Source organism: Diplotaxodon limnothrissa, linkage group LG3, assembly GCF_057381915.1.
Source record: "Diplotaxodon limnothrissa isolate DT_005_m linkage group LG3, D_limnothrissa_male_GT1.1, whole genome shotgun sequence".
NCBI classification, from domain to species: Eukaryota; Metazoa; Chordata; class Actinopteri; order Cichliformes; family Cichlidae; genus Diplotaxodon; species Diplotaxodon limnothrissa.
Window position 1 is genome coordinate 17,147,209 of NC_140598.1, and position 26,941 is coordinate 17,174,149.

The 26,941-nt window shown below is 41.2% G+C and overlaps 1 protein-coding gene and 1 long non-coding RNA gene across 3 annotated transcripts in view; both read left to right on the top strand.

Moving 5' to 3' along the window:
• LOC146634712 (NACHT, LRR and PYD domains-containing protein 3-like) overlaps positions 1-26,941 on the top strand; it is a 106,462-nt gene that overhangs the window by 39,376 nt on the left and 40,145 nt on the right. The window lies entirely within an intron of this gene.
• LOC146634713 (uncharacterized) lies at positions 17,216-18,080 on the top strand. Its single transcript, XR_014904991.1, has 3 exons — positions 17,216-17,291; positions 17,649-17,728; positions 17,986-18,080. It is a non-coding gene; the product is annotated as an uncharacterized LOC146634713 (long non-coding RNA).

Consider the following 26,941-nt stretch of genomic DNA (forward strand, 5'->3'; position numbering starts at 1 on the left):
TCATGTAAACAATGACGTGAAAAAAGGCACATACCTTTGACGTTGCGTGACGAACTCTGTATTCCTCGTCCACAGGTAAACGCAAAAAAGGAGTTTTAAAAAATCTCAGTTTTTAAAAATACCCGTGTAGGTGCGGACGTAGCGTAAAAGAGTTAGTAGTTTATTTTATTACTACCTGTAATTTATTGCAGATTACTTGTATTTGCTTAATTGTTCACTAAATGTTTGAGGTGTGAAATAAACTGCAATGGAGCAAAATATGTGTGTGTGTGGTTGGAGGATGTTTTTGTGCATGTGCACATGGGGGGGGGGGGGGGGGGGGTGAACATTTTTCTTGTAAAACAAGGGGGGCCCAGCAAAGAGGTTTGGGAACCACTGCATTAACGAATACTATTGAAGACATTTCATCAGAACACATAATAATAAATATACTATAGGGGTATTCATTGATCTAAAAAAAAGCTTTTTACACTCTGAAACACTCTATTTTGATTTCCAAGTTAAGTACTTATGGTGTGAGAGGAATTGTATTGAACTGGTTAAGCAGTTACTTAGATAATAGGTTTCAGTATGTGCAGTGTTTAGGTAATTCATCTGAAAGAATGAAATGTGGGGTCCCTCAAGGTTCTGTTTTAGGAACAAAACCTTTTAATTTATATATAAACAACATTTGTGATGTATCGAAAATGTTAAATTTTGTTTTGTTTGCAGACGACACAAATTCTGGAGAAAACTTGAAAATACTTTCTAAAATTATGGTTATTGCAATGAAAAAAAAAAAAAAAAGGATTTGATGTCAGTAAGTTATCGCTGAATTTGGAAAAAAGAAACTAAGTTTATGATATTCGGAAATTGTGTAAAGGTGTAAGAGATAGTATTATCTATAGAGGGAGTATTAATTGAAAGAGTGACAGAATTGCATTTTCTGGGTGTAATAGTGGATGACAAGTTAACATGGAAATCTAATATTGAACATATTAAAAAAAAAGTAGGCTAAAAGTATTTATATCCTGGGTAATGTTAGATATATATTGGATTACAAGGCAATGCGAATATTATATTTTTCATTATTTTTACCCTATCTGAGTTATTGTGTTGAAGTATGGGGGAATACATATGTGACTAATATTAAACCATTATACTTCTTACCAGTGTAGGGGCTAATGCGTTATTAAGTAACGCATTACAGTAACTACGTTATTATTGTGATAACGAGCACGGTAACTAGTTATTATGCCAAAATCAGAAACGCGTTAATCGTTACTGGGATACTGGGACAAAAAACATAAAATCAGAGTAGAAAAAGTTATATTTTTACTGTAACAACCACAAACATGTTTAATGAATCATATTTCATAACTTTAAATGCAAATATTAATTGTCAATTTTAAAATCATATGCACAAGTTTTGCAAACAAAGTTATTTGCATCCATTTACCTTTTACCTTGATTTTTTTAAATAACCATTTCAAACTATTTACAGGACAATCAGCTGTTCTTCAATAAGATGTCACAGAAATTATTTGTGCCACTGCAAAAACATAATTTCTGTCCACTATAAAGGAAACATCACAGCCTGATACCTGCAGGTCTGACAGCAGCAGGTGTATCACTCCTGTTTCTACCTGGAGACAGCAGTCGCCTCATTGTTCTGACACACAACACAAAACTATCCACAACACTACACACTAACTACACAAGACAACACATTAACTACACACTCCAAACACGCTAAACGTCACAAATCTCTCACATCTCAAAACTCCCTCTCTCTTTTTCTGCTCGCTCTCTCTCTCTCTCTCGCAGTCACTCCTAAAACTTCGTTCTTTTCTCTCATAAGCAGAGAGGTCTCGCTGCGCTGTCCTTAGACAGTAAACGTGACGTAACTATTGAGGAAAAACAGGCGTATATATTGTTTATCATGACTCTGGTTTTACGTGGCCTATCAACACAGTTTATAAACTGGTATATATCACCTTGTTGCTTTGTCATCTTGAAGTGGTTGTGTGATTGGCTTACCACGACTACTTTATTCTTCCTCAGTCAAACAGCAGCACTCATGCGATTGTTTTGCCCCCTGAGCTCCAGGTGTTGTGTTAGACAGTGACCGTGATCACCGTCCACGGGAGCACAGCTGCTTAAAGCTGTAGCATCCAGATTACTTACAGCTACTTCCTGCAGCTGATATAAGGTGCAGTAAGCTGAACACAGCTTCAACCGTCTGTTTGTTGAAAAAATAACGGACCGCATTTTCTTGTTAGTAACGGTAACGGCGTTGTAACAATAGGAATAGTAATTAGTTAGATTACTCGTTACTGAAAAAAGTAATGCCGCTAGTAACGCCGTTAGTAACGCCGTTACTTGTAAAGCCGTTATTCCCATCACTGGTCACGATACTTACGTCCTGACTGCTGATCAGCTGATCGTCCTTTCATGGTTTATCAGAGGACAAAGAAACTTGATAACTTGATTTAGTTTGGACAATCCACCAATCACAGAGCTCCATCAGAGACCTTACAGTAACTACATTCACCAGCAGAGCTTTGATGGCGCTACTCTCCACGACCACTAGATGTCTCCACACTCTGTGCTGACTCCAATGATCAGAGCTGCTGAGCCTGTTTGCAGACAGAGGAGGAGCTCCTGGTGATCCGTGTGGCACTAAAAAGCTCTGATAACGTCCATCCAGCAGCTGAGAACAGGGACATTTGGTGCCATGTCAGAGCTGCACAGTCAATCATCAGTTTGGCTCTTTGGTTTGAAGAGTTCAAAGCAGCAGCAGAGAATCTAAAGTGTGTCACACAGCACCAAGTTTCCTTTGGTCACATGTGAAATGTGAGTCAGAGCTTCGGCTACACAACAACAACACACACAGCAGCTGATTGTAACACGAGCTCACCTGAAAGCCACCAAGAAGAATCCAGTGATTTGAAAGTTGCTGCTTTGGATTGTTAGTTTGATCTGAATCAGAATGTTTGATGGAAATCTGAAACAATGACCCAGGTTAAAATACTTTAAATCAGTGCAGATGTGTAATGTAATTTAAATGTTGATAATGGTTGTAGTGGGCTTGTAATGTAAATGTGTCTGATTAAATGTGACATTAATGGTGACGCTGCATAAACCTGATGAAACAGTTCTATTAGTGGGTCTGTGTGATCAGCATCAGTGGGTTAAGGTGAGGCCTTGACTAGTAGAACGTCATGTTGGTGACAACACATGAGCCAACATCAGACTCCGAGCGCTATAATAAAGATGTTGTTGTTTTTGAGCCCCTGTATTAAAAGTAGTTTAAAGTCAGCTTGAGTTTGATGTCTTTATGTCAAAGCTGCTCATGATGTTGAACTGCTGATGGAATAAAAACAGTGAAAAATCTCCTCAATATAAAAGCATGTAGTCCAGACTTAAATGTAGCCTGTTGTTAGCTGAGGTCCACACACAGTGTTTGACAGTGTAAAGTGTGTGAAAGGGCTGCTGGTGGAGCTCACTAGGATGAGCAGGTGACCATGTGCCACGAGGTGGAGAGCAGCTGGCCTGGTTTGATTCTGACCCGGGCCACGCCCCCTTTCTCTCTCCCTCTGCTTTGCTGTCACTTATCTTCACTGCTCTGTCCAATAAAGCTGAAAAAGGCCCCGAATCAAAGAAATCTGCTGCAGCCTCTGAAATATCTTCTGTTTCCTTCCCAAGTCCGACGACTTTTTCACCGTCAGCCCATCAGATAATCAAGGAAATGGCTCTCAGCATCTGGCTGTGGTAACAAATGAGTCCCTGTTTTGTGTCAACGACAACAATTTGACTTCAATGTGAACGTTTGCCATTAAATAACCTTCTTCATCCAGCTGACAGCATCCTTCATCCTATGATATGAACAGTTCCTCCTGTTGATGACAAACCTCTGACGTGATCTGCTTGAGGAGCTTTTTCATGTGCAGCTCTCTGAGCTCAGGGCTGAGCTGCTGTTTCATCTTTAAGAGCTGCTGCCTCCTCGCCGGACTTGTTCTCCTCTTCTTCTCCTAATGACACCATTTCTGCTTCATATCTTTCACTGGGCCTAAAACAGATGAAGAGTAGATCTGCTGCTGTTCACTGTTTGTGTCAATATGGAGAAATATGAAAGACAAACACAGCACATACAGAGAAATGTAGACAGGATGTGCAGCCAGTGCAGTAAATGGTCTCAATATCAGCTCTTTAGAAAATGATCCTGATGAACATGAAACTAACATCCAATGAGAAACAGCTTCCTTGTTTCATGTCCAATAACAATAAATGCAGAGCTAATAAAGAGCTGTTCTATTGTAAAATGCTGAGATGATTATTAGACAGAACCCAGCGGCTCACCAAAAGCCTGCATTGAAAATCTATATGAAAGTCATCTATGCTTATATATGGCAAAATCCTTTAACTGTCACTGTGTTTTTCATCTGTGCTCTTGTTGGTTGGACAAGTTTGTAAATGACACAGAGCTCAGTGGACTTTGCATCCATCAGATCCTGTTAGATGTTTGTTTTTCCTTCACAGCTTTGTGATGAAGGCTGAAGAACAGAGATATGAACTATTGCCAACATGAATCCTGATGCATGACGTGGGCACAGACCCACCAAAGCAACACTCAGCTCACCTCATTCCAGGCGCTTGTCTGCTGGAGACCATGAGCCTTGTTAGTCACACATCAGCACCGTGGTAGGAAACAGCCTCCATCATTTCATTAGATCTGAATTTGGACTGTTTCCCTCTGGATGAACCAAGTCTGTCAAATCTATTGATCCAACACAAACAAACACATTGGCTCACAGTCAGATTGGCTTTGTATGGATGGTGTAACAGGGGGCTGGGAAAGGATGCTGAAAGCTGAATATAACACAGAACAATAACAGGACATATAATAATGTAGAAACATGATCTTCAACAGGCACACTTCTGTTATTCATGATCACAAACACAAAGAACTTGTGCAGCCCTGATATCAGCCCTAATATATGAGTGTGTTTGCCCAAAAACTGAAACAGCATCAACATGACAGCTGTAAGGAATCTTCTCTCAGCCTTGTTTGGCAGAAGATCCCTGCAACAAAGATTGTAGCTGAAAGATGACGTGTGTAAAGTTTGCTCTGTGGGAGGGTCGAGGCTGTTTTTAGACCTTTGATAGTTTCCAATCCAGTTCTGACAGACAGGAATAAAAACAACATCATTAAGATCAGATCATGGAGCTGTTTGCTGCCTTGTTTCTATCTTCACATTACAAGACTTTACTACAATAAAGATGCTGACATGTATCTGTAGCAACAACATCATTGAATCTAGAACAACTGGAGCCAAACCAGTGGCTCTGCTGGGATCACTGGTGAGCCAACACTTCCTTGTTGATGCAGATTTCAGGGCTTCCTTTTGCTCCTCCGTTATAACTGTTCTCTCTTCTCAACACATGATGACACAAAGGAATCAGCAGTGACAAAGATGATGCTGAAGAGAAGCACACACTTCACACATATAACAGACCAGTGCAGTTACACACCTCTGCTTGACATTAGGCCTCAAACAAAGACACAAAACACTAACTTGACTCTAAACAGAAGAAACGAGCAGCTGTTTCTGTTCTGTGCTTATTTATATTTGACACACATGCTTCTCTTTGTGCAAACACACATCGCACTATAAGGGTAACCTCGCACACAATGATTGGACAGCACAGTGATGATGCTGGGAGATCCTATACGCAGCAACACAGAAACACTGAGAACTTTGAACATTGATTATATTGAGATCAGCAGCCGACCCAGTCTAGATAAAGGCGAGCAGCTGGGACCGCTGCTGCACCAAAAACAGGTTTCAGTGTTTCCATGTGTGTGTGTGTGTGTGATGTCTTTACTTATACTGGTCAATAGACTTTAGTCAACACATTATTGAAAGGTGTTACACATGAAATAAAAACAGTCTTTATTCCTCTGAAGCAGCTGCATTATAACCAATCTGCTCCTTTGTGGCCGTTTAAAACAGCCTTAAATAACTGTTGTTATATTTGTTGCAGCTTCTGCTCCTCTTGGACAGACGACTCTGGAAAAAACATTTTTGAATTTCAGCTTTTAACTGGATAAATATCAGATATATAAACGTCTGCAACAAACTGATTCCAGCTTCTACACAGCAAATCCAGCATGTCCAAATTAACACTGTCGGATTTGATTTTCAAATTCAAATTCAAATTTTTTATTTGTCACGTACACAGTCATACACAGTACGATATGCAGTGAAATGCTTAGACAACTGCTCGTGACCTAAAGAGGGGGAAAAAAAAAAAAAAAAAAAAAAAAGGGGCTATGAATAAGATAGGGAAAAAATATGAAGAATTAAAGTGTAAATTTAACTAGGAAGGAATAAAATATAAAAAATTAAGGTTAAAAATGAAATAACTGTACAACACAAATTAGAATGAAGGGTAAATTTAACTGGGAAAGAATAAGATAAAATATATAAATTAAAGTTGAAAATAAAATAACTGTACAACAAAATACACAATACACAGTATAGAACTATATAAGAATGTATGAAGAAATCTAAATAAATAAATATATATATGCACACACACACACACACACAATAACAGCAGCTGTACAAGCATTAACTGGAAATGAAGAATATAGTGACCAGTGTTGTGCAATCCACATTATGTCTTGTGCAGTGCAAATATGCTTAAAGTGATTTAAGTGATAACAATGTCCAGAAAGTCCAGTGTGTGTGTAAGAACCATATGTGTGGGTCAGTACTGTGTGGTGGTGTGATTGAGAGACCGTATCGCCTGCGGGAAGAAGCTCCTCCTCAGTCTCTCTGTGTTGGTCTTCAGGGAGCGGAATCGCTTTCCTGACCTCAACAGAGAGAACAGTCTGTTGTTGGGATGGCTGAGGTCCTTCACCATCTTCCTGGCCTTGGTCCAGCACCGCCTGCTGTAGATTGAGTGCAGGTCAGGGAGCTCGGAGCGGATGGTGCGCTCAGCTGACCGCACAACCCTCTGTAGAGCTCGTCTGTCCTGCATGGTGCTGTTCCCGAACCAGGTTAAGATGTTTCCCGCCAGGATGCTCTCTATGGTGCACGAGTAAAAGTTCCTGAGCACCTTGGAGAGCAGTTGGAAGTCTCTCAAGCGTCTGAGGTGGTAGAGACGCTGTCGGGCCTTTTTCACCACGGTGTTGATGTGACAGGACCATGACAGGTCCTGCGTGATGTGAACTCCGAGGTATTTGAAGCTGTCCACTCTCTCCACTGGGCACTCGTTGATGACGGGGGTCTGGTAGTTCCTCTCCTGCTTAGTGCTGAAGTCCACTATCAGCTCCTTTGTCTTACTGACGTTTAGAAGGAGGTTGTTCCTCTGGCACCAGTTCTCCAGATTCCTAATCTCCTTCAGGTAGGCCGTCTCGTTGTTATCAGAGATCAGGCCCACCACGACGGTGTCGTCAGCAAACTTGATGATGGTGGTGGAGCTGGTAGTGGCCACGCAGTCATATGTGTACAGAGAGTACAGCAGGGGGCTCAGAACACACCCCTGGGGGGCTCCAGTGCTGAGAGTGGTGGAGGCTGAGACATGTCCGCCCATCCTTACTGCCTGTGGTCTGCCAGTTAGGAAGTTGGAGATCCACTGACACATAGATGAGCTGAGTCCCAGATGCTCCAGCTTGGTGGTGAGTGTGGAGGGAATTATGGTGTTAAATGCAGAGCTGTAGTCTATGAAGAGCATTTTAACATAATTCCCCCTTCTAATGTCCAAGTGAGTGAGTGATGTGTGGAGGAGATGAGAGATGGCATCGTCTGTGGAACGATTTGGACGGTAAGCGAACTGTAGTGGGTCCAGTGTGTCTGGTAGTGAAGAAATGATGAAGTCTCTGACCAGGCGTTCAAAGCACTTCATCACTACTGAGGTGAGGGCTACAGGGCGATAGTCATTGAGAGAAGCACTATTAAAGTGTCTATATGGGTCCACACCAGAGAGTGTTAATTTAACTCTTTTTGGAGAGTTGGTACGTTAACTCTGATTTAGTGTTAGACACCAAATCTGTCTGGAGTTGATAATTTAACACTTGGTGTTAAGAGTTTATATATTAACTCTCAAAGAGTATTTTAGTTTAACTACGTAAGATTTATCTTCTAATTCATTCTAAAAAGCGGGAATTTTACTGTTCTGAACTTCTAGAAATTTCTTTTGGAAATAAACATTTACTAAAAAGATGCAATGGTTTTTGAAAAACATTTATTCTGAACTGTGCACCACAATTTCAAAACATTTTCTGAAAGATGTAACAGTGTACATGTTCTCACTTTCATTAGAATTGTGTTTATCAAAAGGTCTGACATAGGTGAGCTGGTAAATGCAAATAACAGCATCTCATCACTTATTTCTTCAATACAATATGCATGTCCTTCATTCATCACTTTGTGGAACTTCAACGCACTTCTGCTCTCCCCCATATTCCATCTTCACAAGCATATCCTGTGTGGAGATCGAATAAAAATTAGTTGACACTAATTAATGGCACAAATAATCCAGTAAACAATTGCAGCACAGTAAAAAAAAAAGGAATCCTCTTTGAGCCATTACTTGTGTAAAGTATTTTCCCAAAAGACAAGGACACAGGCAACAGGTAATACTGAACTAAATGTAAAACCTCAACCTTTTTCATTTTTACCTAAACCGTGTGCACAAAACTCTGGAGGGATCTATGCTAACGTAGAATCCAGTCAGGACGTCTGCTACTGCTGTTTGCTCGTTTTTCTTTTATGGGTGATCGTTTTCAGGCTTCAAGTAGCACCATTATACCAACATTTCACATTCTACACATTGTTTTAGGTGTATTTGACCAAAAGTTTGACTGAAAATTCACATGCAAGCTTTTTTCAAGGCTGTGGTATTTGCCCGCAAACAATACCTTTCAGCTAGCTAAAACAGAATATTATGCTATCAGCGAGCAACATGGCTAATGCCTTTCACACAGCTTTGTCTCAACTCCAAAGAGCCACAGAAGTAAAAGCTCATAATAATAATTGAAACAATCTTTAAAAAAATGACTTACCAAGCATGGCAAACAACTCAAATATGTAGAGCAAAATGTTCTGAAACGGCTTCACTTCAGCTTCGATTGGAGCCGTGCTGGGGGCGGAGTCTGTGAATTTACTCTGTTGGTGTCATAGCCCCTGTAGGAGTTCAGAGTTAAGAGGTCAAGAGTTAATGTTTCCATTGTAACACCTCCAGATTTGACATAGAAACACTCATTTTTAACACTTGATTTTAACTACTATCATTTTACACCTCAGAGTTACATTAAAAGAATGTGACTCTACTTAGAGTAAAATTAACTCTACTTTTGCAAGAAGACTATTAACACCAAAACATTTAACACTTTTGAATTTGCTGTGTACCTCATGATAGGAATGTTTTTGTGGCTCAAGATGACCTGATATCTTTCATGATGGATACATTTGACACATGTTTCACATATTATAGACCAACAAGTTATTCATAGCAGTTTAAATACAGGAGTCACTTTTGGGCCCAGCAGATAAAACAGAGCCAATATTTCCTTCTTTATTTAAGTGACGTGTGTCACAGATGTGACCTAGTAAAGTGTAACTGAACATTAGTAACGTTATTAACACTCTCATGGCGTGCTTTGAAGTTAGCCTCAGGTTAAGTAATATACTAGCAAAAAACTATTGCCAGGCTCAACTTCCATCATACAGATGATGCTCGTGGCAAAAGAGTCTTTTCATTATGAAATCTGTTTCTGTTCATCAGGAAATCATATTCAAACTGATTAAATAGACATTTTCAGTAGTAAGCTGCTATGCACCCGTCTCAGTGTGAAGTGAAGTCTCTCTGTACTGGATCTGGATTCATCATCGTCCCTCCAACAGTGACACAGCGATCCGGCTCACCAATTGGTGATAACAACCTACTGAGCCTGCTAGCAGGTGCAGGAGGGCCAATCTGAGCCACAGTTATGGGGCTGATAACTGCTAATAATGCCCATTGATGGACTGTGCACACAAACAGTAACACAAAGACTCAATCAAGAACTGGTGATGTATGTTTATTAGAACATGGAAAACAATGAAATACACATTTTTCATCATGCCTGTACTTTGACAAAAACTCAGCTTTGATATTTGTCTGTCTGCAGCAGTAATGACAGAAATCATTTCTTCACATTTGACTTCAAATGTCACAAATCGAGTATTTAAAGTCCATTTTTGGGGCTTTGATGAGTTGAATCAATGATTTGGATCATTGATTAGAGATCATACAGTTAAATGCACATTAGAAATGGTCCAGCAGTACAACAGCTAACATGTGAATGATTCCACTGTAAAAGTTTCACATGAATTGTGGGTAACATGCAATAATGTTTGCGCTAACATGAGATCTAAACCCAGACTGAACCACTTACAAACTCCAAAACACGTACAAACTCCAAAACACGTACAAACTCCAAAACACGTACAAAATCCAAAACACGTACAAAATCCAAAACACGTACAAAATCCAAAACACATGCAAACTCCAAAACACGTGCAAACTCCAAAACACGTGCAAACTCCAAAACACGTACAAAATCCAAAACACGTACAAAATCCAAAACACGTACAAAATCCAAAACACATGCAAACTCCAAAACACATGCAAACTCCAAAACACGTGCAAACTCCAAAACACGTACAAAATCCAAAACACTTACAAAATCCAAAACACATGCAAACTCCAAAACACATACAAAATCCAAAACACTTACAAAATCCAAAACACTTACAAAATCCAAAACACGTACAAAATCCAAAACACATGCAAACTCCAAAACACATGCAAACTCCAAAACACGTGCAAACTCCAAAACACGTACAAACTCCAAAACACGTACAAACTCCAAAACACGTACAAAATCCAAAACACATGCAAACTCCAAAACACGTGCAAACTCCAAAACACGTGCAAACTCCAAAACACGTACAAAATCCAAAACACGTACAAAATCCAAAACACGTACAAAATCCAAAACACATGCAAACTCCAAAACACATGCAAACTCCAAAACACGTGCAAACTCCAAAACACGTACAAAATCCAAAACACTTACAAAATCCAAAACACATGCAAACTCCAAAACACATACAAAATCCAAAACACATACAAAATCCAAAACACTTACAAAATCCAAAACACGTACAAAATCCAAAACACATGCAAACTCCAAAACACATGCAAACTCCAAAACACGTGCAAACTCCAAAACACGTACAAACTCCAAAACACGTACAAACTCCAAAACACGTACAAAATCCAAAACACGTACAAACTGTGTTTTGACCTCCAGAGGGCGACAAATCAGCACAGACAGAGAGCTCCATTCAAACTTTGCTGCCATCAGTAATAATTCTTCAAATATAATCATCAGTGTTTGAGCAGTTATGATATCAGGGACAATCTAGACATGTGTGACAATACTGAACATGTCACATGACACACCTTCAACATCATGTGATCCACTCTCAGTCTGCACTTTCATTCATGACTTCAACAGGTTGAAATGAGCTTTAAAGAAACATCAATTCAATGTTGAAATATTTAATTTATTTATTTTGGACAGTGCATGGTAATGAACATAAATGTAAAAAAATTACATGAATGTAAACATACCAGATTATAGCCAAGGGCTAATTTCCATCTGTTGTCCATAAACATAAAAAAAAGACATAATAATTCATAAAAAATTCATAATAAAAACTCAATCACCAAACTCACACATACACACCATTCTGTTCCCAAATAAAACATTAAAACCAGGCTCCCACAAACGTGTCCTCCTTCTCCCTGGATTTGAAGGACAGGTGGGCCCACCCTATCCCAGGATGCATTGCAGCGTGGTGGTGGAACATATATTTGGGTCCAGAGATGGAGCAGCGCCCTCTCTTTCAGTCTGTGTTCTGTTTGAGTCTGGCTTCAGTCTAATTTAGCAGCTGTGACATAAATGGAGGGTGGAGCTTGTGAGTGATGGAAGCTGAGAGCTGTGTTTGCACATGCTCAGTGTGACAGGATGTTGGCTGCTGTGTTTGCACATGCTCAGTGTGACAGGATGTTGGCTGCTGTGTTTGCACATGCTCAGTGTGACAGGATGTTGGCTGCTGTGTTTGCACATGCTCAGTGTGACAGGATGTTGGCTGCTGTGAAAGCTGAATGCTCTCTGGTTAGAAGTGATGTCACACATTAGGATGACTGCGCTCGCTCTCTGTCAGGGTACCAGGGCCTTGCTTTGACCACATGACTCTCCACTTTATTAGGTACAGCTTCCTAACACAGGCTCAGGTTGTCCACACGTACACGGGTATTTTTGAAAACGGAGATTTTCCGTTTTCATTTTAAAAAATAATCCCGTCCACACATAAAGGCAGAAATGAAGGAAAACGCTGCTATGAACATGCCAAAGCAACAGGTGGAGCTAGATTCCTAACCGTGCAGAAATGTTGGCCAATCAGAAGTCTAGAAGCCTCGGTGGGAAAAAGTAAACAAAGCTGGGGCATAGAAGCAGAACCGAGTCGTATGTGTGGAGGGACAGTAACTGTGTGTATATGTAAGCATTTAAACACTGCAGAGAGTAGAATTAACAGTAACAGTATTGTAGAAATTCATTTCACCGAAACAATAACGTGGCGCACTGTGTGACGTCAAAAAAGGCGCATATCTTTGACGCTGCGTTTTCTCCGTTTTTCTCGTCCACACGTAAACGCAAAAACGGAGTTTTCGAAAATATCCACCCTGGCCGGCGTTTTTAGAAATCCCTGTTTTCAGTGACAGAAAACGCCGTTTACGTGTGGACAGAAGGTGCAAACGCATAGAAAAATCTGCGTTTTCAAAAATACCCGGGTACGTGTGGACGTAGCCTCAGACCTGCTTTGCTTTCAGAGCCACCTTAAATCTTCATGGCTCAGATTCAGTGAGGTGCTGGAAACATCCCTCAGAGTCATGTGATCAGTGACGTCTGCTTCAGCACCGACAGATAGAAAAGTGCATCCACATAAAAAGGATATATAATAGAAATCAGATGCTGATTTTCATCTTTTCAGCCCTTTGTCTGGGTGCTGATCCAGCTGTGTGTGTTTGTGATGACAGTAAATAAATGTCAGACTTACAGCTCCTGTTTTACTGCATTAAAATGATCAGATGACTTCAGCGCTTTGACATGGATGGCAGTGAAAGCAGGAAATGACAAATGTAGCACAGCAGCAGCGTTTAACACGTCTGAGCTGGAAACAGAAACTCTGCTTTGAACATCATTCATAGAACAGCTTACAGCGTCTTTTGCTCTGCTACAGTTTAGATGGATTTGCATTAAAGAGGCAAAGAGACTAAAATGGTTAGGGTCAGGAGGTCAAAGGTCAGAGCTCCTGTGGGTCTGAGGGCAGCCTCATGGGGTGGCTGTAGCTCAGGTGGCAGAGCAGGTCAGCCACTAATCAGAAGGTCGGTGGTTCGATCCCAGGCTGCCTCCTGGCTGCATGCCAAATATCCTTGGGCAAGATTTGCCTACTGGTGGTGGTCAGAGGGCCCGGTGGCGCCAGTGTCCGGCAGCCTCGCCTCTGTCAGTGTGCCCCAGGGTGGCTGTGGCTACAATGTAGCATCACCAGTGTGTGAATGTGTGTGTGAATGGGTGAATGACTGAATGTAGTGTAAAGCGCTTTGGGGTCCTTAGGGACTGAGTACAGCGCTATACAAATGCAGGCCATTTACCATTCATGTTGGAGAAGGATGAAGGAGTCTGACCTGAGCCAGTGTTGGACATGAACACATCAGCACTGCTGTCAGTGAGCCTAACGACAGCCGTTAGCATCATTTCAGTGTTTCAGTCATAAAAACACTTCCTGTCTCTGTGGTGGTTACAGTGACATCATGCAGTTTGTGCTTTGACCTCCAGAGGGCGACAAATCAGCACAGACAGAGAGCTCCATTCAAACTTTGCTGCCATCAGTAATAATTCTTCAAATATAATCATCAGTGTTTGAGCAGTTATGATATCAGGGACAATCTAGACATGTGTGACAATACTGAACATGTCACATGACACACCTCAAACATCATGTGATCCACTCTCAGTCTGCACTTTCATTCATGACTTCAACAGGTTGAAATGAGCTTTGAACCAACATCAGTTCAGTGTTTAAATATTCAAACGCTGCAGGAAGAAGAACAACAAAGTGATGACGGATGTTTGTGTTTCAAACAGGAAAACCGGAAGAAATAAATCACCTTTAGATAACCTGCCAGAGCTTTGGGAGTTTCCAAGATGCACTAGAATGCAGCACAGAGTGTGTTTGTTTCGGTGTCCTCAGATGCCTCTGTGGGTGTTTCCTTCCTGTTCAAACTTTAATTTCACTTTCCTGAAGTAAATGTTTGTGACTGACGCTGTGAAGGTAATGGAAGCAGTCTGTAATGTTTCCCTGGCTAACATCAGTATAACTTCTGCTTTTTCGTGATCGTGTGTTTGCTGGTTTCTATTATTATTTCCACTGTAGACTATCTATAGCTTGTATACAAAAGATGGCGGCAGAGACCGGGTTCATACATTTGTTTGTGTTGAAGTCTGAAGTTTTGTCTTCAGTTCCTGGAAGTTTCTGCTGCTGTTTACAGAAACATTTAATGTCCAGGATGTTTGTAGTTTGAAGGAAAAAAGACTTCATGATGAGTCAGTTATGATATTTTCAGTGATGATCTGTAGAAAAGTAACAGTGAAGACTTTTTCAGTTCTCAGTGCAGGGTGGAGTTTGTGGTTCTGCATGTGGGGCAGTTTGTAGATGGAGGCAGCAGCTCTGTTCATTTTGGGACTGATGTAAAAATGCTTGCTGATGTTTCCTGTTGTCTAAAAGTTGATGCTGCTCACAGATAAATGAGTGTTTTCAGCCTTTGATCAGTTTTTGCTGCCAGAACTTCCCTGATGTGATGGATGTGCAACTGGAAACATCTGGAGTTAGTGTTGAAATGTTGACAACACGATCAGCAGCTTGAACAGCAGATTTCCTCTCAGTGTTTGAGGATTCAGAGCCTTTTGTAGACTTCTGATCACTTCCTGTTAGAAATGTTCGACTCTAAAACTCTGAAATGATGCTGCTGACTTCAGAGAGGGTTCAGCCTTCACAGTGAAATAAAAGAGCAAAGACGTAAACGTTCCTGTGCAGTGAGCTCCCTCAGACATTTGATGCACTCAGACAAACAGCAGCTTCACTGCATTTAGTTCATGTTTGTCTGTTTGGACACAATCACTGCTGTGTTTTAGTGTCTCTGCTGGAACTGCACAAAACTCCTTCTTTCACCATCCCAACACTGAGAGGATGGTAGACACACAGGGGCACCTTGTGAAAAATCAGTCGTGCAGGAATTTAGTTTTCTTTAACTCATTGAATGTATTTAAAAATTGGATCAATATTTCAGTGTAAATTGAATAAATACGATAATGTAATTAGCAATGTGTCTTGTTTCTTGAGTGATTTGTCAAGTACTTTCCTATAATCTTTCTTATACTTTGCTTTGTTTTTCTCTTGTTTTTCCATTGCTCTTCTTGACTGGGCTGCTTTTCTTTTCTTGGCGAGTCCTCTGAATCCATTAGTGTGAAACAGCAGTAGTCACAGGATCAGTTTCAGTGATAGAACGAGTCAAATATTTCACGTTCTACCTCTGGTAAAAATCTACACAGCCATCGCCCTGTACAAGCCCATCAGACTGTTGTGACTTCACAACAAAAAGTGTGTAACCAAAAAGGGTTCAGTTTAAATGGTGGGTCTGTGCCTCCTCCCACTGACCTCAGAGGGGAGAAAAAAATGTCACTTTTGTTTTTAAATGCAATTGCATCAAAAATACTTTTTTGCTATTACAACGCTACCTTTACCGGACATTAAAATGTGCCCAAAGACGCATTTTTGCATTTAAATGTCCTAAAACAGTGAGCGGTGACTGGGCGGACTGCGAGCATTCTAGCCACTAGACAGACGTGTTTCTATCAAATAATGACATCAGAATAAAGTAATCTTTACAAAAAGCAGACGGGGTAATGAACTACACCTGTATTTCTATTTTGTTAAATGCACGAGGAGAAGACCTGATAAATACGAGCAGTAAGGCTTGTTTGTGTGTAACGCATCACATTACATTACAAAATTTGTCACCTTTAATAGGAAAACACATTTTTGGTGGTGTTTTATTCGAGAGAGGTGAACACTAAACCGATATACTGTGAATTGTGTGAATTGTCTAATATATTGCACCTCATCCTAGTCTGTGTGACATCAGCACACATAGCAACAGCTTAGCAACCACACTTCCTGTTTTTAACATCGCTGCGACCACAGGAAGTTGACAAGCTTGATGAAATTAGAAACTACTTCCTGTTCTAACACAGGCAGATGTGCAGAGACAGTTCTCAGCTCTGTGGGTCTGCAGGTTTCCATCTGAATGGTCTCCGATGCACACATCAACATCAGCTGTGTGCAGCTCAGTTCCAGCACAAATCTGCCGCTCCATAGTTCACGGTAACGGACTCACAGCTGGCCCAACGAGGCCGAGCGTGTCCGCCATGACCTGTTAGTGCGTGATCAGAGTCCAGGAATCAGACGAAACACACTGAATGCGGCCTGAGCTATTCCACAGTAACTGTTACTTAGTGTAGCCAGGAAACACTCTTCACTGCTCTCCTCCCTCTCTGCTGTTCAGCTTGTGTTGAGTGAGCTGCGCTTTCATTTAGCTCCCGATCATAATGTCCTGCATTCAGTGATTTGCAATTAATATTAATGGAATATGCTGCTTGCAAACATAATCAGCCCTTTGCACATTTGCAAACTTAATCCAACTGGATAAACACCACAATGTTACCTTCAAAGCAACCTTATAGTTGGACGACCTATAAGAATAATTCAGAGTGAATAATCACCAGTTTTAGTGTGCAGCCTTTAGCTATCAAATACGAGCTTGAACAATAAAGACAGCCCACAGGGGCGAGAGGGGGATTTGCTTTAAATATCTTAGTGACCAATCAAAAAGAAATAAACCAAAACGTGTCAGAGTAAAAAAACATTTTTCTCGAATCTCCAGAAAAAAAATGAGGTAGTATTTTTTCCTGGAAAGGGAAAAAAATCTCTCTACAAATCTCCTTTAGTTCATGAACAGATGTTCTGCTTCACTTTCAGGGTACAAACCGAGGATTGTTTGGTCTCAGTCAGACTGCAAGGACTGCACACGAACACTGGTGACCGATCACCTGAATTCATCTCATCACTGTGAGTCCGAGCTTGTTTATTTGACTGAAACACAGACAAAGATGTTCCTTTCTCTGACGTGTTCAGAATCTGTTTGTCATCGTTTCGTTCGGAGCGCTCGCTGTGGAAACGTGAGTCACAGCTGCTCGCACACACGGTGCTCCATGTTCAAACTGTTTTTTAATAAATAATAAAGCTGCAGAGCCTTTTGAAGGAAACTTTTTAGGTAAAGTCTCTCTTATTGGAAAAGTCCCACAGGGTGGAGCACTGGGGCTGTAACAGTGGACGACATGATGGTGTTTGTATCACGTTTACTGTCTTACGAACAGAGATGCTCCCACAGACAGGAACACGTTCTTCTCTCTTTTTGTTCTTTAGTTTGCAGACACCATGGGCGCTCGGCAGTCCGTCATTCATATTACGAACAAGACTGAGGGCTACACCCTTCAAAACCCCAGGTGACCACACTTCTTACTGTGACTGAGATGCTGCCTGCACATCACCTGACACCTCACTGATATCACTAATAAAAGTAACAGAAGGAATCAGACGAGCAGTAAATTTCTTCTGAACACTGACATGATGTTGTCATCTCAGCAGCAATAGCCCTGTCCATGTTTCTTTCTCTAAACAAACTCATCCACCTGACTCATTATGAGAGTTAGGGTCCTGTTGGAATAAGAATATTAATTCATATTTTTCTTTTTCTCACTAGTCTGCATCTTGTTAGCGGACTCTGCCAAATCCCTTTGCCAACAAAACTTGGGCCTTCTGAATGTGGCAGCGCTCTGTTCTCTAAGACTGGCGGCACAGCGCGAGGATCTGTTGGAGTCTTCACCTACGATCTCTACGATACAGCTGCAGACAGAGCTGAGAAGAAAATAGCCGTCCTGTTCTCGGTTCCTTTTGACTACGGCCTGTACTCTAACTGGTGCGCCGTCGGAGTCTTTGACGGGGAAACAAACACTGATAGTGCTCTTTATCGTAAGATGTATTACAGTCCTGAGAGACGGTTTGTCAGAGGAAAAGCTGATGGCTATGATCTGACTCACACAGATATTAATGTCACCATTAAATCCAGCATGACAAACTTCAGCGTTGCAACGCTGAAAGTTGAAGTACACAATAAAGTAATTGAATAAAAAATAAAGTAATTATGCAAATATGAGCTCTGATTGTTTTTGGGGCAGATCTTGAGGAAAGGCCTGATCACCCTTCATTAGTATTATTTTTACTTATCAGGATAAACAGATATAAACTTGAGTTAACCCAGGGTTTCCCCATCTTCCACAGAAAACGGTCCTTACAACACAACAGACATTAGGAATAGTGATGAAAAAGGAGTATAAAAGAAATACCAGTAAAATACAATCCTGTTGTAAAAAGCGATCAACGCTCAGTATGGCTGTTTATTTCACAGGTGTGGTTGGTTGAACAGGTATCGAGGTGTGTGTTTCATGTTTGTGGCAGTGGAACAGACTCATCAGCAGAGCAGAATCATTTTCTGATCACACGAACACATTTCACCCAGCAGATAATCAATATGTCACTGAAAGCACGCTTTAAAAGACATAACCTGCTCCTGACAGTTTGAGTTTATGTTCTCTCAGCTGCAGCTGTTTGAGATTGTGAACCAGCTCCGTAGGACAGAAAACTCAGGGTTAACCCTGAAGTAACCCGAATGAGCAAAATTCCCTGGAGTTAAAAGCTTTAGTTGTTTAAAAATAAAGTTTTAACATCGAATCATTAAAGATCAGCTGAGCAGGTAACACATGCTTGCGTGGATGGGATGTACTGAGTTGGATTATTGATGAAATCAGACTGAAACGCTCCACCAAGTGTTTTTTAGAAAATCATCACTAACCTTTGAGGAAGGAAGCTTTCAAGGATTTAATAATCTTTTGTTGGTTCTGTGGGTTCAGGTTACGTTTCGCCTGTCTCGTCGGGTGTGGTTTCTTCCAGGTGTGTTCCCCTCCCGTTTCCATTCCCTGATTACTCCCTGTGTATTTAAGCCCTGTGTTTTCCTGTGCTCCCTGTTGCATCGTACTCTCACGTTACTGTGTGTTCTGCCTGCCTGCTTAGTTTGTTTTTGTCTCAATTTAGTAAAGTTCCTGTTCTGTTGCTATCAGCAACAAAGCTGAGTGTTTTCGAGTTTACGTCTGCCTTTGAGTCCTGCATTTTGGGTCCTTTCTCCCTGCCAGCCTGCACACAGCCATGACAAAATACTAATTTGATGTTTCCTGTGCATTAATTTCAACATGTGATTCTTTGTTTTCTGAGCCCTAAACCAATAAATAAATTAGACTTTACTTTAACTTGCCCCTGTGCTTTATTCACTGACATCTCATCTACTTCATTGATCTGGTTTCAGTTTGGGAAAAATGTGTGAGGTTATACAGATTGTTGTACATGATTGCTACCACTTTGCCCTCCTGGTCAGCTGACAGTAAAAGTTATTTATTAGCAAATATCTTGATAAAATGGAAACCAGAGCTCATGTGTAAAAAGGGCCACGACGTCTCACATAAACTTCAGTTTTTGCAGGTTTGACCAAATCTCAGCAAGCAGGTCCAGTTGGTGACTTAAAGAAACTGAGGAAGACTGAAGGATGATTTCCTGAGAAAAACTACAAAACCATAGATATTCTCTTCATTCTGGGGCGTCTGTATCCAGTAAGGGTCCTAAGGTTCGACCCTTGCTAAGCGAGCCCACCGCAGACATGAGCGAGACAGATAATGTTCCTCATAAATTAAAGGACACTTATCCTCAAACCCCTGTGGTAACTTTCCACGTGCATGTAAACTAGTGACAGGAGTGCTCTCACTATGGTAAAGTGAGAAAGTGATATTACTATAACTAATGAGATGTGATTAAATATGTGATTAATACATGAGAAAAGAAATCCGCCACCACACTCCACCCTTTGTGATACCACAATTAAGAATCACATAAAAACATGGAGATTTCTTTTCTAACTACTGAACATCAGCACAATTACATACTCAAAGAAATTCCATAATGTGCATCCTCCCTATAGTCAGAAGGAAAAAAACAAATTCACACTTTATGGTCATCTTCGCTCCATCTGAGTCTCCACCCTTTGTTTGAAGGATGGCAGATACCATAAAAGAAAACACAATATGAGATCATATACAAAATGAAACAGCCTCTGTTGTTCATCTGCAAAGAAAACTTTACCCTTAGTTACATCAAGCTGCTCTTTCATAAGAACCTGTTGTTGAGATAAGGAAGTCTTTCAGTGTGTGATATATTTTCCACTTTATCATTAAATCAACCCATGTTTCCCAATTTATTAACAGTTTCTGTAAAAGACCCCCATCCCCAGTGTTATTAGGGATTGAGGCACACATGCCTGACCAAACATCACACACTCCTTTGTGCCATTTGCTTTGCCCTGTCCAGATGTTTGCCATCAAGGACAGTGACTATAACCTAAGTGAATACCACAAACCTAAACTAACTTCAAAGTTAGTGCTTCCCAAAGTCTGGGGTAAAACCCAGAAGTAGCCATGAATTTCCACACAGCCAACATATATCAAACACTTCTGAGCTACATTTACAACAGAGAGATCGATCTTTCCTCTCTATCAGTCAGTACATTGTGCTGTACTCGTTACTACTGTAGACCCATTTACACAGTGTAAACCCTCTCAAAGGCATTTACAATTATCTTTACTGTCCCCACAGCAGTGATTGGGTAAACCAAAACCACCACATTTAACTCTAGAAGAACAACCTCATTTTTTAGGTGCTTCCAGCATGTTTGAGACCTATCAAAATCAATCGTTGAAATGTGATGAACCCAAAATCCTACTTTACGGTGTCAAACAACATGTCAAAGCTGAGTACACATGTCAAAAGAACTCACAACTATTGTTACTATGTTTACTCAGACAATGAGGGCCTAATGCACTTACGCATCAGGAACTGACATGCTAGATAATCAGTCTACCTACCCTACAAAACGCGCACAAGTTGCTGTAAAACGTGCATGCTATAATTACTCCAATCACTTCTACTCAGGCTCAGGACTCTAACAGAGTTTGTGATGTTCGGAGAGTTATGTGAATGCATATCATTTATAAAATGATTATTAACGTCACACCAACGACCTCCTTAACTTAAAAACATACTAAGCTTTCCAGGGAAACTGATTGGTTGTTTAAGCAGGTGTTATCTGCATTCATTCGCTGATCCCTCTTGGGTGGCACAGAGTCTGCTCTGCTGTCGCTGAGTTGGAGCTTGGCATGAGTGTTTCCTAGTTCTCGCTGGGTCTCTGAAGACTTCTGATCAGCACCCAGTCTCAATCCCAGTCTGGAGATTCCACCCTTGGGATGATTTCTTCCAGCAATACTCTGGCTGCTGCCAGTGGTGTGTCTAGAAATGTTTGTTGGGGGGGCCAGGTAGGGGCACAGATTTGGAGAAGGGTGGCAGATGTAATTGGCAGATAATGTTAAAAACAATTCTACCAACCGTTAACCATAATTCAATAATCCTATAAACCTAATAACCAAATGCACTTTTAACTCTTATTAGAATAAGATTTTAACCACTACGGTGCAAAGTTTTTAGATACTGCGTTGATAAAGTACAAGAGATACAATCAGTCAGTGTTTACTCAGCATTCAAGGACAGCAGTATTTGCATAGTATTTTTACTGACATATAGTGCACATATGTTTTGGGCAAAAACATTTTTGAATATTAAAATATGAACATTTTAAACATACAATTGACAAATTAGCCAATGCAAAACTTTATCTGCCTGTTAAAAAAAGAAGATAATCTTCTCACAAACTGGTGTTTGATTTTGAAACAGGAAAAAAGTGGGGAAACAACTGAAAAGACTAACATTTGAATAAAACCTGAAAGCAAGTAAATACTTTCTATGCTGCCTTATGGTAAACTTTGGTAATATTGATAAAGAACAACACTGGCTGATGATGAAATCCAGTCAGCTGGCATGGTGACACTGCCAGTATTAACCTGCAGGGCTGGACTGGGACAGAAAAATTGGGCATTTTCACTACAGACCGACCCACCAGGTATTAAAGCCATAAAGCCTTTGACTGAAAACAAACCCTGTTGTGACGGTGATGTACAGTCTTGTTGGTATATGTATGATTTCTATACATTTTACATCAGATAAAAACTTTGGTTGTAAGATTCAGATAATTATTTAATAAAAGCGAGATATTTTAAATGAGAATAAGAAAGAAAAGTATTTCTTTGTGCCCACCTTTCCCTGTTAATGCCCTACCTGCCCCCCTGGCAACACTTTGCTAGACCCGCCCCTGCACAGTTACCAGCTGTCAGCTGCTTAGAAAAGGATCCTGGTGTTATTTGTCTCTCAGAAACAGTTCATAACTTCAACTCATCCATGTCACCTAAAAGGTAAACCTGTTTCTCCATCACAGCTCTGATGATTCAGTAAGGACATCTCCTGGTTTCATCTTCATGTTTCCCTCTCACCACATATCCAAACCATCATGACCAGCAGCTTTACAGCTGTGGCTCCAGCAAACATCAGCTGATACTAGAAATTAATATTAAATAAATTCTAACAACAGCTGATCAAGCTTAAACGTGCTGCTGTTGTTTAGCGCGACATCCGCTGGTTTCCTCTTTCTGGCGCAAAGTGGGCGATAAATAAACAAGAGAGCCGATCAGCTGATCATTGATCAGTTTAATTATTGAAGTAGCAACAGGAGAGGGAGGGGAGAGGATGAGAGAAGAGTCAGCTGTGCAGCATAAAGACAGAATAAATCCAGCTTTGTGTCTTTTTCCATTCTAGCTAAAGTTCGGGACAAACTGCGTCTCTTCTCAGCTCAATACAAACGTGTAATATTTTCTCTGATTGAGGGACCATTCCATTTTTTAAGGAGCCGTTGGCAACTCTACTAACTAACCTTATGAATAAAATAAAGTTCACTATCAGTAACATCATAGCAACCGAACAGCTGTATAGAAACTCCGTCATGCTAGCTAGCACGCAGTACGAGTTATTGTAACTGACTGTAAAAAGTCAGCATAACGAAAATAAACTCCACCTAAACTTGGTTTATATCTGACCCAGATAGACTGCAGGTCATAACTTCTTACCTGAAGTTCAGTTCACCTGACACTCGGACCGGTGGCCGCCTCGGGTCTCTGCTCCTCCTGCCTCCCCTTCCCTCATCCACCTGTTGCCTCTGTGGAAGCCCCGCCATAGCCACCACCAAACAACGGAGTTATTTCTACACATCGACCTGCATCTGGCCAATCCACCACCTCTCATTGTTCATGCCGTTACAAAAAAAATAAAAAAAAATAAGTCATCAGCACACCCGGTATGTCCGATGGCCTGTCCAGCTATCTTAACCTGTTAATCTTTCGCCTAAAAACTGTTTCCTGCGGTGCCATCTTTCTGCTTGGCTCTCCTACCTTTGCTAACGTGATGCTCATAGTGCAGAAGCCGATGCTGCATTCACTTGCACTCGGATATCTGAGCTTCACTGTGAAAACATAATCGGACATTTGATATTTGATTGAATTTTATTGTTTTAGCTTCGGGGTGGCACCTGGGGTGGCCAGTCTGCTTGTGGGGGTGGCCTGTGCCCCATCCTTCCCTGATCTAGTAACAATCAGCTAATTTGCATATCAGCTATTAACCCACCAAGTTGACAGGACAGAGATGCGTGTTCAAAATATTATGACAAAAGAGAATTTACTTCATACAGTAAATTACTTGTGCTGCACCAATCAAGCAGAAAGTATTTGACAATTTACTATATTAACAACTAAACTTATTGTCTGATCACTGGTTGGTCAAACCAGAATTTTTTCCCACAAAAGTTAAACTGTTGTCCTGTAACCCAGAGAGTTAACTGTCAGCAGTGGATACACTCAGCGTTTGATAACAAGTGTCTGTGAAATTTGCACAATTTTAACACTGACGACAGATAACAAGCTGATCTTCATTGCATGTGTGTGTGTGTGTGTGTGTGTGTGTGTGTTAGTAGGCAGGTTAATGGCTGTGTGTGCAGTGGAGCTGCAGGTTCAGCAGGGCTTTGTCCTCAAAGCTGCCTTTCCTTCACATTTCTCTGTTTATGTGTGTTTGTGTGTGATTTAGTTTTACCTTTGTAGCGATCCTACGGACTCTTTATCAACCTCCACAAGACAGCCGGCCACAGTTTTCCAGCCCAATGTTCATGTGTTCTCACATTAACAACAACAGACCTCCATGCTCTCTTCTCCCCACTTCTCACAGCTTCTGTCTCTCTCCTGCATCGGCAGCAGTTCACGGTGGTGGCGTGTCAGAGGCCCAGGGGGCCGTTCTTCTTCAGCTTTGCCTTTTGTCTTTCACTCTTTTCAGTCTTTGCCATTTCAGTTCCCAGTATAGCAAATGTGAAACTGAGACAGTCTTCTCAAGTCCATTCACACACATTGATGTTGCTGGTGAACCTCCCAGCTTGTGATTGGGAGCACATGCTTCCATCCACTATGGCATGTGTACATGCTGCTGAACCCTGTAAGGTTCAGGGCAGTGTTGCTGTGTGTTCACATTGTTGAGTCTTGAAGTCGACGCAGTTGCTCTCGAACTGCATTTTCTCTTCAGGGAGAGATTGATTGCCCTCGAAGCTTGTTCTTCATCGTAAGGTGTACATGGAGTGAAGCTGTGTAATATTCAGCCAAAACACAGGCTGGTGTGGTTCCAATTATGTTGATCTATCATTTTGCTCCGGCCGCTGTGCTTGTGGAGGACGTTGATCCAGTTCCGCAGCCACCTGTGCTAACACACTAAAACATTTATTTAATATCATTTTCATCACTGCTCATTAACACTTTCCCTCTCTTATTCTTCTGTCCACATTTTAACACATCTCTTTCCATCACTCTCGGTTATACACACACCCACAGCACTTCTTACACACACACTTCTCTTTACTGCATTCCTCAGTTTCTACACACTTCATAGAAAAAAATCATGCAATCAAAACCTGGATTTGCCCGGACCACCCGGAGGTGGCTGTACTGCTGACCTCAGCTTTGTGGACAAGCGCGTTCACCGTCCGGCCTTTTCCTTGTGGTGCAAAAGCGTTAAACACCATAAACTAAGGACAGAGTCCTTCCCACAACAGTCCAGACAAGGTACAGAATTCACCTGCTGGCTGCTACTACTGCACATTCACCCAATGTATGTATGTATGTATATATATATGAACAAGAAAAACTTTATATCAAAAAGCTGAGTTTCCTTATGAGACCGCAGTGCATGACTGCATGAGTGACACAGGCTGCTGCACACAGCAACAGAGAGGCCCTCTGGAGGTCAAAGCACAAACTGCATGATGTCACTGTAACCACCACAGAGACAGGAAGTGTTTTTATGACTGAAACACTGAAATGATGCTAACGGCTGTTGTTAGGCTTCTTCCTTCAGTGTTTAAATATTTCAGCACTAAACTGATGTTTGTTCAAAGCTCATTTCAACCTGTTGAAGTCATGAATGAAAGTGCAGACTGAGAGTGGATCACATGATGTTTGAGGTGTGTCATGTGACATGTTCAGTATTGTCACATATGTCTAGATTGTCCCTGATATCATAACTGCTCAAACACTGATGATTATCTTTGAAGAATTATTACTGATGGCAGCAAAGTTTGAATGGAGCTCTCTGTCTGTGCTGATTTGTCGCCCTCTGGAGGTCAAAGCACAAACTGCATGATGTCACTGTAACCACCACAGAGACAGGAAGTGTTTTTATGACTGAAACACTGAAATGATGCTAACGGCTGTCGTTAGGCTCACTGACAGCAGTGCTGATGTGTTCATGTCCAACACTGGCTCAGGTCAGACTCCTTCATCCTTCTCCAGCGTGAGGCCGCCCTCAGACCCACAGGAGCTCTGACCTTTGACCTCCTGACCCTATCCACTTCAGTCTCTTTGCAATGCAAATCCATCCAAACTGTAGCAGAACAAAAGAAGCTGGAAGCTGTTCTCTGAATGATGTTCATCTACGGTTGCCAACTCCCTGAAAAATAAATAAGGGACACCTCACGGCCAGGGCTGGACGACCCGCAAAAATTCATAACGTGAGAATGAATTTTACACACTCAGCACCTGTTATCTCGATCTCTACCCCATCCCGGCCCGTTATCTTGGATACTTTCTCTCCTGTTTCACTACCTGAGCTGGTAAAATTAGTGAATTCAGTGAAAGCATCCTCCTGTTTACTTGACATTATACCTGCATCATTATTCAAAAATGTCTTCCAGTCTATTGGCCCATGTGTGCTCACTTTAATCAACTCTTCACTGGCATCTGGTATAGTTCCGGTTTATTTTAAAAACGCTGCTATTCTCCCACTTTTAAAACAACCTCAGCTTGACCCCTCTCTTAGGAGCAGCTACTGACCTATCTCTAAGTTACCGTTAATTACTAAGCTTCTAGAAAAGGTTGTGGCTCAGCAACTTATGGCAGCTCTACATAAACATGGTTTCAGTCCGGTTTTCGTCGATTTCACTCCACGGAGACAGCCCTTCTTAGGGTCTCAAGAAATATCTTGATGAATAATGATGCAGGTAAATGCTCTGTTCTACTCATGTTGGACCTCACATCAGCTTTCGACACAGTTGACCATCACATCCTCATTGAAAGGCTGAAAAATTG